Raw genomic sequence first — 11,473 nt, 5'->3', positions numbered from 1 at the left:
TCCGTGAGAAACCCCCCTACCTTATCAAATCTGGATATTGTCACTGCCGCTGGCATTGTCGAGTCACAATGTGGGCCCATTATAGTCATCATGAATCAGTACGCATATCTGGGGAGAGATAAAACCATTCACTCCAGTGCCCAGCTTGAGCACTGCCACAACCGCGTGCAGGATTGTTCCCGTACCGTAGGCGGCAACCAATGCATTGTTACCTTAGATGATTACATCATCCCATTTAATATACTCCAAGGACTCCCCTATATGGGTATGCGTACCCCCACCAATCATGAGTTCAACTCCCTTCCCCATGTTGTCCTTACCTTGGATGTCAACTGGGATCCATCTGTACTTGATAACAAAGTCAACATCAATGGGGAATGGCATAGTGCAATTCATGACCTACCTGATGCGGCCCATATTGACCCACATTTCGACAATATGGGACAATACCTTCACTGGCACATTGCTACTTGTGACCTACATTGTCATGATGCCCTTGACTGTGCTCTTGATTGTATCCTCACTTGCAACAAACACAATGTCCAACATAATGAACTCAATTACGAGGCCATTTGTCCGTGTTTGGCTTGGGTCTCCAGTGATACCGTTTGCAAGACTATTTTGGCAACCACTCAGCATGTGCGTGAGTTCTATAATGCACCTTTATGTAAACATTTCAAGTCTGGTTTCGCGGCTTCAAATGTACATCACCGCAATGAGGCCGTTACCACGGATACCATTTGGTCCAATACCCCTGCCATTTATAACGGGGCGAAATGCGCAGAGCGTTTTGTGGGCCAATGTTCTCTTGTTACCATTGTTTACCCCATAAAAACTGACAAGGAATTGTCAATACCCTGGAAGACCATGTGTGTTACCAAGGTACTATGGATAAACTTATCAGTGACCGTGCCCAAGCCAAAATCAGTAAGAAGGTCCTCAATATCGCTTGTGCCTACCACATTGACCAATGGCAGAGTGAACCAAATCACCAGCATCAGAACTTTGCTAAACGTTGCATTGCTACCATTGAAGCCAATACAAACAATGTCCTAAGCAAGTCTGGCACGCCTGATTCTACATGGTTACTTTGTGTTTCCGCATTGGTTCATGCTGAAACGCGACACAGGATGGGGAGAGTTTTTCTAAGCCGATCAACTTTATCAAGTTGCATAGAACCGGGCTAAAACGTGTCTGTGGGACCAAAGGATTGTAGATACGATAAAAAGACGTAAAACAAAGACTTATAAGCATAAACCCAAGATAAAGGGATAATGAACCCCGATATGCTTGCCGTAGGGTTTTTCTAGTCCCCTCACATTGAGACCATGAACATAACCTTGGCGAAATGTGTCCCCTCAAAACCACAATGGGAAAAATAGGGAACCAACATAAAAAATAAAACTTCGACACTGCATGCAATGACAAATATAATGCAAATGCAATTTGTCCCAACATTGAACCTGTTGAGAACGGGAAAGTCGGCAAACCCTTCTTGTGACTTGAATCACCATAAAATACTTCGTATGATAGCTTGTCTCACTGGACCTGTTTGAACCTTTGTAAGTATATCCGCTAGATTTGATTCTGATGGTTCATATGCAATCTTAATCACTTTCATGGCAACATTCTCTCGTACGAAATGATACGCTATCGCGTTACTTTCTTCTTCAACACTGATTCTGGTGCCGTAGTATTGTATACAACCGACATATTGTCACAAAGAACTTTAGCCGGACCATCAATAGGAATACCCATCATACGTAACTTGTATTGTAGACCTTGTATCATCTCAGTAGCAATCTTTAATGCAACAAACTCACTACCGAAAGTAGACGTTTCAACTGAATTCTGACGCTTCGAGAACCACATAATCGGAGAACGATTGATATAAATCAAAACACCTGTTCGAGAACGACGAGTAACACGGTCTCCCGCATGGTCAGTGTCAACAAAAGCTATAATTTCCACCACCTTACCACGTGGTTCTGGAGCATTCGGTGGGATAGGCTCTTTAACATCACCGTAAAAATCTGTCCAATCCGCATCATCATTAAAGCTGTTGTCAATCACCGGATAAGAATCATCAAATACCAATCGAGACTTGTGATGTGACTTCAAATATCCGAAAATATGAAAAACTGCAGCTAGATGTCCTTCACGCGGCATCGCGAGAAAAGATGAGAGCATAGACACCTCACACATTATATCAATGCGACCAATTTCAACTGCCCATCTCAACACTCCTATCTGTGACTGGAAATAGTTAGCATGTTCCGCATCCAACACAGGGGAAACATCGAGCTTCGGTCGATAATTTGATGACATAGGTGACGTAATCTTTGTAGATAAACGTTTTCCAACTTCATCCAAATCCTTTTCAACATTTGCAACTGCTTGTTTCACATAATTCGTGGAACTCATCAACCATCGCTGTTTCGATGGATTATCGGGTAGCGTAAAACGTCCAAGATTTGCTCCCAAATATACCTCGGGCGTCTTAATTGATTCAGGCTTGAGTTTAAAATGCATACCGATCGAATCCAAGATCTTCTTCGGATCTGTACTGATACATAGGAAATCATCGGTATAAATAAGCACATACTCATAGTAATTCGTACCATCGTGTTTCTGAGCTGGTCTAAGCCAAACATCTGGATCTGCAAGACAAGAGATAAAATGCAACTCCTCCATTGTCGCAGCTAAGTGAGCACGCCATGCTGCCCCACTCGACTTCAAACCATATAACGCACAAACAATAAGTGCATAACGACCTTCCATTGACTTTCCGAACTCTGGACCACATGTTGTATATACCTTTTCGCGAACTGGAGCATTCAAATATGCATTCTGCGCATCGGCACCAAGTATATTCAATGAATTCAAAGATGCGATGAGTAAAGCAATTCGAACACTATCGCGCGAAACAACACTGGCATATGTAATCGAACTCGGCGGATCTGTAACATGTCCCCCGGCGACGAATCTGGCTTTGCGAGTAAAATCCATTTTGATATCAAATATCATGTGACATGGTATCCATGTATGAGCAACTGGTTTAGGAGCATTCTGATCGAGAATTTTAAATGCTGGCATAACATTTGTCATTTCTTTCTTGATCGCATCCGACCACAATGAAGTGTTAGTATCTTGGTCAATCTCGAGAGCTTGCTTGACCGATTTTGGCATACAAATACCAAACTTGTGAGTCCGTTTAAGGTATCTCGTCTTTACCGCGGAAATAATACAATCACGTTTCTGCAATACGTCTGGTGCCCACCAAGCAAAAGCTGGCTCATGAAGCAGTTTGTTAGCAACGGCATATTCGGCGACTTCAATTGGATTCGATTCCTTCAGATCTTTAAGAGGAAACCAAGTTGTAGATCCGTCCTTCCATTGCAATAACAACACCCAGCCTTTAGTGGTTCGTCTTATGCGTTTCACACCATGCTTGTCTGTATAGTACATATCATCAGGTGCGACTGCCGATCCATCCATCTTGTGATCAATGATCTCATCTACTATTCGAAACCGGCGCCCTTCATCATCCACCTGCGAATATAAGTGTTCCGCAATAACGTTAGCAGCAAATTCCTGCACATTACCGTCTGGGAACTGGACTTCCATAACTCTTGTATCCAAAACAGGATTGGGATGTGATTTCCCTACCAAGTTACCATTGCGATCCTTTTTACGCGCAATGACTGTTCCAGTGGTAGCAATGTCCTTGCATGGTAACACAACTTGAGCATCAAGGTATTCATCAAAAGCTTTGTGATCTAACTCGTCTGCTTGTGGCATTGACGGCTCGTCCCCTGTCAAATCATCTGAATAAGTGCAAAATACATTAACCTCTTCAGGAAACACAGGGGCAATGGCATCATCACAGTTATTATAACTCAAAGTTGCATCAAATGAGGATTTGTCTAATTGCACCTCCCTGGAATTAAGATCAGCTGTAGAAAGTGGCGAGTAAGAAGTTCGAGATACCACTTGACCACTTCGAACAAGTATACGCGCACACATAATATCACCAATGTCATGCGCAGGACCAAGCCAGCGACCTAGATTCCGTTTGTCTACCGGAAAGTCGACTGGGTCCAAATACCATATCCAATCATACCAAGCGAATTCACATAAGTGACTGATATCCGTTGTATCACCTGACACTGCCGTGTTCGGTACATTGTTGTTCAGTGCATAAATGTTATGGGCAATTGACGATCGAATCATACTTTGCAACTCCAGGCAAAAATCCCATAAATATAACGGTGCAGATGACTTTTTCATAGCCATGTTAGTCATGCGTTTCAATGCTCTGATTGCAGTCTCGGCTCAATTTAACCACGGTGAGTAAGGTTCAATCTGTCTAGCATGAGATCCTGCCGCACGAACCTTCCGTCTGAATTCACCCTGCACCAATTCTTTCGCGCCATCCGAAATAATTTCGGCTGGAACACCTTCTCGGTGAAACAACAAATCCAATGTCTCATGGGCATTACCTTTTGACTTCATAGCATAAGCACATGTCCAATCGAGATCATTGACGTAAATCTGAGCACAGGTGTTTCCGCTCAAAGACATTACACAAGAAAACATTGTATCCGTATACACACTTGCACGGAGATGTAGGTATCTGAGCTGACTGGTAGTTGGCTTGACTCTCTGTGTTAGAGTCCGACTGGCAATATCCTTGACTCCTCTCTGAGTCGTAGCCAATAAAGTTCGTTTCGCTGCAGATAAACCGATATTCCAACGTCTGGCTAACTCTTCCGGAGTAACCCTGTACCTGTAATTCGACGACTGAGCAACACTCACCAGACATGTCTTCTCAAGTGCTTCGACAAAATGCTGTTCATTGAGTGACACTGAAATACTAGACAACACAACTGATACTGTACTTTCGTGTGACAAAATCATTTGAATGTTTGCATGACCGGATTGACTCGTTACCAAAATACCTTTGCTATCGGTATACTTCTCCTCCTGACGAGTAAAATCCGTCGAATATGGATCCCAAATGGGATTGTCATACGTAAGAGTCAATTTGTGAAAATTTCGAAACTCCTCCGGAGACGGCTTTCGCACTGGCAAATACGAAATCACACCATCTAATTGCAGATGCAATTTAAGATCCTCGTTGGGGAAATAAATCGAATGTGACAAATCCGTGGGATTTTCAAGTAAAAATCTTGGACAATCATAGACCTGCACATCGTTTAATTGGAGCTGATTTGGATTTAACAAATTATGTTCCATGGTAGGAAAGTGCAAGGCCTGATGAATAATTAAAATAAAAGTCTCATATGTGTAAGGATGATCATATGCAAGAGCAGCAGAGACAATTGGTACAGACCGGGCTTGTCCCAATGTAGATAAAAATGCAGAAACATCAACCGTTCGAGAGGTTTCGTGAAATATATAAGCGTTCTTTCCAACGCAACAAGTATCCGCGTGAGAATCTAACTCCGCGTGTGATATAAATGCACTCTCCAGTGACTGTATAGAGATAGAACGTGTTGATACCACTGACATATTCGAACTTCTCTGCGACATATTGCGACCTGCCGACGACTTCAAAGTAAGCGAGCTCGTATCATCACGACTCGTTTTCGATTTCTTGTCATCCTCCCTTTCTTGAGAATCAACAGTAGAAGCATTGCGTTTACCACCAGCTTCTTGACGTAATGTATGCAAGTGACGCTTCTGTTCAGCATTCATACTCTTGTATTCATCAAAGGTATAATACTTATCCACCATGCCCTTGGTAGAACCTTTGTTGAAAACACCTCTATCACCGCGTCCACCGCGACCTCTATTACCACAACCTGATCCTCTACCTTGTCCTCAACCGCGACCAGATCGACCTGACGAAATATTCCGAAGTTGAGCTTGATTCTGTTCCTCAATAAACTCACTGAGGAAATTCACTGTGGCTTCAAAATCATTTTTCAAAGATGGGTTAGCACAAACAGTGGCAATTGCAGAATTTAGAAACGATGCCTGAATCCGTTTCAAAAATTTCCGAACTTTTGCAGCCTCTGTCAATGGCTCTCCAAACTCTTCTAGATCTGTATGAGCTTGCTGATGGATCTCAGCAAAACGTTCGAAAGTAAAGTTACGACGCTCTCTGTTGTAGAACTTTGACTCAAGATCACCTTCAGCACGTGTCATAATCTTTGACTGATTAGTCGGTCCCAAATAATGCGAGCAAAGTGCAAACCAAGCCGCACGACCATTACGAGCTCGAGCATAAGCCGACACCCAGCTCCAAGTAGGACCACCATGGGTACAAACGCGAATAATAGACCACACTTGAGCATTATCTGCTGCATAGGACTCTTCTTCATGCGGACATCGCGCTATCATTTCTTCAAATGCATCTTGATAGTTGTTATCCGGGCCTTCAGGAACTTCTTCATCTTCACGAATGACATAAGCCAATGGAACTCCCGTTGTTCCTCGAATTTGAAGCAAATATTCCGCAATATTTTCAAAGGCATCACGGATCTTCTTCAGGTCTTCAATTTGTCCAGGAGCAACAAGGTCTTTCGCTAACTCTTTGTCTTCCTTCTCACGCTTCTTGATCTCGATCATTGAGAAAATACGCGCCGCATTGAACTGAGCCGGATAAGGCCGAGAAGTGCGCTTGAGGTGACGAACATAGTATGCCAACAACACAAGACGCTCCTCCGCAGTAGGTGAAATTGCTACACCATTGCGAGGAATCATTGCCGGGGCTCCAGGTTGTTCTGCGTTAGGATTCGGAAGTGTACCCCCTGGACGACGGATGTTCTTACATATGTCCTTGATGAAATCATCCGTTGCGATCTCGAAAACATCCATAGACGTAATCGAATCCGTGATAGCATCGCGTTGTTCAACATCAACAATGCCGATCGCTTGTAAAGCATTTCGAACTTGAGCTAAAGCAGCCGCCATGGTCAACTCTCGTCTTCTTCGCCTGTCTTAAATTTCATAAAAATTTCGTAAGCTGGTTCGACAACATTCAATGTTCTTTCTGCACCACGTGAACATGAGAATTATTGACCACTGACAACGTCACATGTGAACACCACATAAATACCATATAAGTGATATCGATATTGAATACCGTTTGAGAACCATTTCAATAAAACGCGACGAATACCATTTTCATGTCGCAACTCATAATACGAGATATTTGGCTGATATCTATCAGAGTGGAGGATCCACGATTACCGTTTGGTACAAGTCCGATAATTGTTGCTGTATAAGTAAATGTTCCATGCAAACAAACTACTTATTATCCACCCCTGGATAAAGCTTGGATCCGAGCTTTTAGCAAACAATAAATTCTTGTGCAATACACCTTCTTTGGTAGATGAAGAGATCCATGGAAGCGTCCCACCATGGAGATTTTGCCTCGTTTCAGACCGTTAGACGGATACGAAACCCAGTTACCGATCGACATGTCTACCACATGGACCATTACGAGAAACTGGCAGTATATTCCAGGCCTCTGCAGGCATCGGCGACTCAACAACAACATGAAGAGCCAGGTATTTTAGCTTTACCTCCCCAGGCACTATCGGACTTGGCGATCACTCAAACACTCAAAACACAACAAATCACCCTACCTTTGATCCCGTTACCTCAGCGTAGAACGATGGGTCTGATAAACTAGAAAACTGCAACGGTAACGGGCTAAAACGTGTCTGTGGGACCAAAGGATTGTAGATACGATAAAAAGACGTAAAACAAAGACTTATAAGCATAAACCCAAGATAAAGGGATAATGAACCCCGATATGCTTGCCGTAGGGTTTTTCTATTTCAGCCCAGATGATCTCATTGGACAAACGTTTCTTACAGACACACAAACTGACGGAGAACGTTTTTGACCTCGTATCACCCGAAAAGTAATTGATCCAGACAAAACTTCTGATGTGAATTTTCTTGTGGAAATTAATGATGGTGAACACGACGAAATTCTAGCGTACAACGAAATTCTAGATAAACTCGAGACAAATCTAGATAAGGAATTGCACAATACAGATCGGCAATGGTGCTAAGGATAACTGTGGCACACAAAGGACCCCTCTCTCCTACAGACAAGAACTGTTAGGGATCAAGATTCAACATGCTAGTCAATTGGGAAACTGGGGAGTCCATGTATGAACATCTAGGCGTTATACAGGCCAATGACCCTGTTACTTGTGCTGCCTCTGCTAAACACCATGGCCTCCTAGATACACCAGGATGGAAACAATTCAAGCACCTTGCAGTTAGAAGTGACAAGTTCCAATGGCTTGCGCATCAAGCTCAACTCCACACTAGTTGACGCTCCCCTGTATTGAAGTTCAGTACCAGTTTTCTTGTGATCACAAAGATGCTGTAGGCATTGACAAAGCAAATGGAAACAGTAAGTGGCAGGATGCCAAGAGATGGAACGGACGTAACTGTCAGGTTTTTATCCATTTTGAGTCTTGGATGTGACTGAGTGATTGTTGACAGATGGGCAGAACATTTGTCATGGGTGGTGTTGACAGATGGACAGACTATTTGTGATGATGTCACTACTTGTGGTGATGTCACTTGTGATGATGTGGTGTCAACTATGATGATGCATGAAGTGAATGATATGACTTTAGGATAATGAGGGCCTCCTGTGAGGTTCTCAGATTACAGATTACTAGAAATTAACTTTTTGATTGTGATCTCAACCCTTTGTTGATCTATTCAACAAGCTGCAGCCAAGGGATCTGATCAATCCCTATCTCAGCTTGTCATAACTGCACAAGTACAACACATTCATTGACAAGGGAAAGGCCATCATTTGCGGTCAACATGTAGACAATGCACCTGAGGGATACAAGAAGATCCGTATCCATACCGTGTATGATGTAAACCATGATGGGAGACACAAGGCCAGAATGGTTGCAGGTGGACACCTCACTCCGGTACCCAACAAAAGCGTCTATTCAGGGGTTGTCTCACTCAGAAGCCATTGAATTGTCATCTTCCTACCTGAACTTAACAATCTGAAATTGTGGGGAGCTGACATAGGAAACGCATATCTCAAAGCTCAGACCAAGGAAAAGGTTTTTATTGTTGCTGGTCCTGAATTTGCCAACATTGAAGGACTAAGCCTCATTATCAACAAGGCGCTATACAAACTCAGAAGCAGCAGTCTTTGTTGGCATCAGCGTTTTGCGGATACACTTTGTGACCTCGGTTTCACGGCAAGCAAGGCTGACTCCAATGTTTGGATGAGAGAGAACTCCGATGTATATGAGTATAGTGCCATGTACATTGACAACATTGCCGTGGCAGCTCATGACCCCGAGAAAATCATTCTGCAACTCAAGGAAATGCACAAGTATAAACTCAAGGGTGTTGGACTTCTAGACTATCACTTGGGATGTACCTTTGAACACAATAAGGATGGCACTTTGTATTACCACCCTAAGAAGTACATTGCATGCTTAATGGAACATTACAAGCGGATGTATGGTGAACAACCCAAGATGTTAGTATTGCCATTGGAAAAGGGGGACCACCCGGAGTTAGACTCTACTCCAGAACTCAATGACCAAGGGATCAAGCAGTACCAATTGCTCATTGGTAGTCTACAGTGGCTTATCACTCTTGGTTGCTTTGATATAGCTACTACTGTCATAAGCATGTCACAATTCCGCGTGGCGCCCTATGACGGGCACCTCAATTGACCCAAAAGGATCTACAGGTATGGTAAGAAGATGAAACATGGGTCTATATGAGTCCATACAGGTGAACCGGATCATTCCTAGTTACCTAGAGAGGCGCATAGTTGGGCATCATCTGTATATGGTAACATCAAGGAGCTTCTACCTAACTATACACCTGCATCATTGGGAAAGCATGTTATACTTACCAGTTATGTTGATGCTAATCTCTACCATGACATGATGACAGGACATTTGTAATGTTACACCTTATCAATCAAACTCCTTTCAAATGCTATTCTAAGCGACAGGCCACAGTTGAGACTGCCACTTATGGATCTGAGTTTGTGGCAGCACGTATTGCTGTTGAGCAAATCATGGATATACAAACTACAATGCGTTACCTTGGAGTTCCTATCAAGAGATATTTGGTGATAACCAGTCTGTGATTACTACTTTGACGGAACCTCAGTCCCCACTCAAGAAGAGACACAACACACTATCTTATCATAGGGTTCAAGAAGCAATTGCAGCTGGCGTTGTCAAGTTTGATAAGATCCTTGAAGAAGATAATGTTGCAGACTTTCTTAGCAAGTATTGGGGATTTCAGCAAGCACGGCCTGTTCTTAAATCTCTCCTTTTCTGGCAAGGAGATACTTCAAAATGTGAGGTCAAGTTTTCAAGCACAACAAGACAGGCCACTGGGGAGTATTACAGCATACACCATTGCGACATGTCTGTGAAATAGGCAACAGATACCAATGACTGTGTGATTGAGGATCATGGTAAGGATATCAATGGTACCGTTGGATTTGTGTTGGCCTTATTGTACAACACAATATATTTGCTGTACAACTACAAGAATCTGATGGAAGAGGATTTGGGAAACAAATATACAAATGAATGATAGGACACAGTCCCACAAATTTGGGAACAGATTTTGGTTCCAATGATCATTGCAGCCGTTTTGATAGTTACCACGACTGCAAGATTGGGGAATAAGCGATCCGATGAATCTTCCTCATCCATGCGGAGCTATCCTTCGCAGACCGTGCTACCTGCACCACCGAGTGACATCAATACCAAATGCATTGTCGCAGGTGTTGCATCAGCTCTGGGGAGAACCGCTTGTGAAATGATTTGCGAAGCCGCTGACTGCTGTGGGTTCCAAAGTTCTCTGCCATTGTCCTGTCTTTCATTGAACCAAGCATATTGTGCGGAATATCTCAGCTCTTGTTCTATGCTGGATGAGGAACCGATCAAAAACGAGGTTGGGCAGGAGTAGTCGGACAAGGGCAATTACTTACCACAAGATTCTGTGTGGGTTTATATTTTCGAAGAAGACTCATGAGTGAGTAAGATTATCTGGATCATGGTAACAGTTGTTCAGTGAACTTGACCACTCAAACTGAAGACTAGTTGTAGAATAATCTTCCGCTCATTGATTAAGAAATTCATTGATTAGATAGGTCCTCATATCCGCTGTCTAACCCGTGGGGAGCGTTGTAAGCAAGCTGAGTTCTACAGTTCCTAAGTCCGCTTAGGAGTATTGCAGGTTGTTTGTAGTAATGCCCACTTGCGTTTACCAGGTATTGTTGACACCACGTTTTCCTGTGTTGTTCAATTGCATCGTTGTACTGTTCTGATTGAAAGTTGCACTTGTACCAGGAGTGACTTTCTCAATAGAGGATAGTGACGCCATTGCCTTTACATTGATGGTAGGGGGCACTTCAATGTTGCCGGAGTTTTAAGTGCCTCTGCAGCAATGCGACGGATACGCAGCTGGAC

The sequence above is a fragment of the Phaeodactylum tricornutum genome, chromosome 33 (assembly GCF_000150955.2).
Source record: "Phaeodactylum tricornutum CCAP 1055/1 chromosome 33, whole genome shotgun sequence".
NCBI classification, from domain to species: Eukaryota; Bacillariophyta; class Bacillariophyceae; order Surirellales; family Neidiaceae; genus Phaeodactylum; species Phaeodactylum tricornutum.
This window is presented reverse-complemented; position numbering follows the sequence as displayed.